The sequence below is a fragment of the Charadrius vociferus genome, unplaced genomic scaffold, assembly GCF_000708025.1.
Source record: "Charadrius vociferus isolate BGI_N301 unplaced genomic scaffold, ASM70802v2 scaffold444, whole genome shotgun sequence".
Taxonomy (NCBI): domain Eukaryota; kingdom Metazoa; phylum Chordata; class Aves; order Charadriiformes; family Charadriidae; genus Charadrius; species Charadrius vociferus.
Window position 1 is genome coordinate 2,319,540 of NW_009648242.1, and position 5,268 is coordinate 2,324,807.

A 5,268-nucleotide genomic window follows, 5' to 3' on the forward strand; every position below is an offset into this window, starting at 1 on the left:
AGTCTGTCCCCGCCTGTCCGGGGCTGGGCCGTTTGGGGTGGGGGTGGCTCCAGGGTCCCACCAGGATGAAGGAGTCGCCGGTTTAGGGGTAGACAGGGTGGGGTCTGTCTTCCGTCCCTGAAAGGGATGGCTTTTCCCAGCTTGTAGGCTGATTTGAGGTGGACTGGGTCACTGGTGGCTTTTCCTCGCGTGTATGAGGAGCCGCCTGCTCGGCAGGGCTGGGCTCTGTTCGGGTGTGGAGATGGGGATCCTGCCTGCTCCTGCTCCAGTGAGGCAGGTATGGGCCTTGACAGCCTAACGTGTTCAGGGTTAATGAGAAGGGGTGAATTTTTATTGATGAGAACCAGGGTGAGACTTCCAGGCTAGGCAGTCTTGAGTTTCACGGCCTGAGTAAGTGAGAGGAGAATTGTGCTAGCCTTAGGACTGTGAGCATATATTAAGGAAGGTGACTGTACACTCTTGGGAGATAACGGTCACCAGGTGAAACTAAAACTGGCAGGGAAATGGGTATTTATTGAAACTTGTAGCGGTGTGAAGATGTTGAAAGATGAGTAGTTTCTGTTCCTTCTGGACACTGCCTAAAGCTGGAGACTTGCAAGTCCGGCAGCAGGTCTCACTGAAACCATTACTGGCCTGAAACTCACTGTACCTACTGCTCATTGCATTGCGGGAAGAGGTTTCACGGGGGTGGGAAGAGGTAACCTTGTTAGCACAGGGCAGGAGCATCCAGGCAGGTCACTGTTGAAACATCCTGAAAAAGTCAATGTGGATCATTTTGGTTTGAAACCAAAGCTACTTTGCAACAAAACGAGGGAAAATATTTCCAGCAAACTGGATTTCCTGCTTTTTTTATATGCCCAATACAAAAAAGTGAAACAACATATTAGACTTTTGAAGATACTTTCAAATATACTGCCTTAATTTTATTATTTTTTTTTTAAGTAGAACTATTTGTTGTCGATGTTATTAACTTCTTGCTTGCAGCTGAGCAGTCGTGCTTCTAAATAACCACTGGTCTTTGATTAGAGTAATGGATTTGTAGTTAATCCCAAGAACTGGATCCACCTGTCATGGGATCTGATTACTGTCAGCTTCAGTAATACACAGTCACTGCAAAGAAGGTTCTTGTAGCAATAATTTGTTGGTGTGTGGTTGTTTGGCTTTTTTTTTTTATTTTTAAAATTTACATTGGCATACATTCTGTACTATGCAATACTGCCAGTTTTGATCACTGAGAGTGATACCATGCTCTGAATGGTTTGGGGGATTTCAACGGTTACTATAAACAGGTTGGTGAAATTGGGTTGTATGTATTTTGCTTATCTGTGTGGGACGTCTTCATTGGGTCATACATTCTCGTTTGTATTTTAATTTGGGAGTAGGCTGTTTAGCATGCAGATGTATAACTTTTGGTAGTGCATAATACTTGTACAGCAGAAATGCAGATGATTTGCTGTTGTTCATTATATTTTGAAATGTAATTCAGACAAAATTTAAAGTTGTTGCTAGTGCTTAAAATAAAACACTGATAATATAGTAAAAGTGAAAATTTGCTTAAATTATTTAGTACTTGTTCAGATTCTCCAAATTTACATGAATTACTAGATTCTTTCAAGCTATTGTATTTTGTCCTCTATTTGTCCCCTGCTTTAATCCTTCCTTAATCCTGTGTGAAGAGATTATGGGCAGTATGTCATTAAGAGTATAAAACAAGCTGTTGTTTATAGTAGGATTTCTCTTTTCAGTTTGGTAGCTGACTATTACAACAATTTTACATTTTAGAGCTTCATATAATTGAGGAAATATTATCATATAAGCTTTATGATGAAAAGCCCGCTTCAGAGGCTTGCATTAACCAGAAAAGCTAGATTGAGCCCTTGCTCTTCCCCAGGTTGGTACAAAAGAGAAAACTGATCTGCAAACTTGAAAAAAATAGAGACCACTGAGAAAAAGTTGCTCACCTGAGCTGGGTACCTGTGGCGCAAAGTACAAAGTGTGCCAAAGTCTGTTGTAGTAAAATATGAAATTCTAGAGCATTTATGTTCTAACTCAATCATGATCTGTAATTCCAGTAAGAACGAAAGAAGCCCCTGACCCTGATGTCACACCAGCCTCATAAACGCAAATACTTGGCAGCCTCATTTATTCTAATATTAATGGAGGGTGGCAGTTAGAATCTTGCAGGATCGAGCACTCAACTTGTTGGTCAGCAAACCTCTGCCACCCTCCAGCATTTCTTATGGGCTACTGCATGCTGTAGCATTGCTGTAAAATTGACTGTTTAGTTGTCCACAGAACTCTATCAATTTCCTTAGATACTTCTGTATGAAGGATGAATTCTTTAAAAAGTTGGAGAAGAACAGAGTCAAGTATGATACCTGCAGTCCTTTTTTTCCACTGCATTTGGTTAGTTTTCAGTTGATGATGTCTAACTAGAAGAGTTCCCTCATTTGCCTTTTTTTTATTAACTGTAAGTGACCAAGACAACTCTTTCACAAGAGTCATGAGTGGAATGGCCTAGTGTGCATCAGTGTGGTGGTCAATGTATGTGGTATGTACAATGGTACATAGATACTGTCATCAGGGTATGTACTTTTCACACCTGGTTTTGTGCATTTCCATAGGGTAATTTGGACGCTTCCATTTGACTACTGAAGGAATGTGCTGACATTTCTGTAGTGTACTTGATTAAGTGTTTTCATATCCTAAAAAATTATAGTGTACAACAGAAAAGGAATAATGCAATAAAATAAATTACAGAACAGACAAAATGCACAATCGTGTCTGATGTGTTACATTACATAGGACTTCTGCAGGAAAGAAACACTTTATGTGATGCTCTTTCAAGTGCGCATGCCAAAACAGAATTCGACACAAGAACTAATTGTAAAGGCATGTGATTAATTTATACTCAAAAAATGACCTGAAAAGCTGATAGAATTTAGGCATCAAAATTAGAGGACTTAAAGGTCAAAACTTGAGATTTGTGTCTAGATCTGGATCTGTTTATTGCAAATACAGAGGTTTTCATTTTGGTATTTTGGTTTACTTCATTAGCATAAGGTTGGGCATGAAACACATGCGAGTTCTTCAAATTTTTAATGCATATAACTCTAGGAGCTCAGACTAGGGCTGTCTTTGGCAGATATTGCTGAATCCCCTCCGAAAACCATGTCTTAAACAATGTACAATGGTACTTGTTGAAAAAGAGAAACACAGGCACTGAAATCCTGTTACAGTTAACTTCACGTTATATACCTATACACAAAATGCACACAGTTTATCATTGCTGATGCTTTAGGTGCAGATGCTGTGTTTTAAAATGTGTGTTAGAATACTTTCAGAAAGTTTTTGGTTTGTTTTCTAATATATATATATATAAAACTAACGATAACTTGCAAGATATGTATGGGGTATGTATCTTAGCTTGGCATAAACACTTGATCATCTACTTACTGCTAGAGTCACTAAATAGTCTTGGTGAAAAAATGGCATTATTCAAGGTACTAAAGACCAGAGTGCGTGCAGGTACTTTGGGGGATAAGATACAAAGCTGAATTCTGAGAAAAATCATAGGCTTAAATATATGAAAGTCCAACTTAAAACCCAAACATAATTTGAATTGTCTATTATTGTTACTTTTTGTTACATCTGTTCTTTAGTTTTGTTATAGAATACATTATTAACCAGCAATCTTATTTTACTGCAGCTATGGCTTTTGGGGGGCGGATAAAAGATTCTTTATATTCTTCACTGCCAAACTGGTGCAAAGATTATAAATTGAGATGTCCACTAGGTCAGTTGTTACTGGCATTTTGACAGCTGATGTAAGATTCTTCCCTGGTAACAGAAGCAACAGGGAGTAACAAGGTGCATGCTATGCCTTCTCCAAGGAAGCAGCCGTTCAAGTAATACCAGCTTAGAAACATCGGTGTATTGTCCAGCCAGATGTTTCCTTTACCCAGCAGGCTAGTCTACTCAAGAATGCTGTGCTCTTTAAGAGGCTGATTTTATTGTTGAATTTTGCCTGGCCTGTAAATGTCAGGCCTGAGCCTTGCTACCAGCTGAATTTCAGTTCATTAATCTGTTTGGACAGCCTTACCAGCCTGTAGCTAATTCTGGCATAAGGCCTACAGAGTTGTGTGCTGAATCCTGCATCTCCTATAGAGGTAGGCTGACAGCTGATTTGAGCTTTATTTTGCATTTTCAGACAGCAGAGGCAAAAAGCAGAGATAATGTTGGAATTCAGTTAGCGCTCAATGGTTTGTTTGTGTTTAAGCATTTGAGTTACGGTAAGAAAACGGTACAGTGATTGGTTGTTAGTTTTTCCTAGGCCTGCATAAATAAATGCATGACTATTGTGAGTTTGCGTAAGTGCCTTAGCATCAGTCTAGTAGGCAGCCGCTGCTAAGGTTAGAATTAGGATTTGTGCATAGGAGCTATGGGAACCAGCCTTCATCTGAAGTGTTGGTGACAGATAGTATTGTGTATAATGAAAGCTAGGGTTCAGATTCAAGTTTGGATCTGGATTCACATTAAGGTTTACATATACTTAGAAATGAAGATTCAACATTGTTTAATGTGAATTCTTTTCCAAATGACAATTCAGATCTAGTCTGCCATACTGATGCGTGTGAGCTCTATACTTCTCTCTGCAGGCCTCATAAAACTGAACAATAAGCTTAACTCTTCAGCCATTACTATGCCTAATCCTAACTGTGGCTATAGAGTAAGAATTCTGTGAACTTCAGAGCAATATAACAGAGTACATTTATAACAGCTCAATTTACCTTGGTGAAGAATGCAGCATTTATTTCGCTTCTTCACCTCCCTTGCTCACTTAGCACAAGCAGGCTCGCTATGCTTGAAGTTATCAATCCAAAACACAGCATTCAGACTCCAGGTTTACCATAGCACCATTTGCAAAATTTGGGTTCCTTTGTTTTCCCAAACTTCAGCCCTGCCTTCATTACAGATTAGGAACCTGCTGCTGTCTGTAAATTAAGAATAAGGAGTTCCATCAGAGGACACCAGCCTTAAACACGCTTCTTTGGTTCTAGGGAATTATGACAGTGATCTTGACTCTCTGGCCCCTGCTTACTCTAACCCTAATCCTAGACTAGGCACCTTCTGTGGTTTGAAGGATTAAAAGGAACTAGTTATATTGAAGTGTTCCATTTAAAGAACACTTACAGATCTGGAGGTTATTATTGTTAGGTACAAATAGTAGAGAGACTCTTTCCTAAAATACTGTAAAATTACATATTT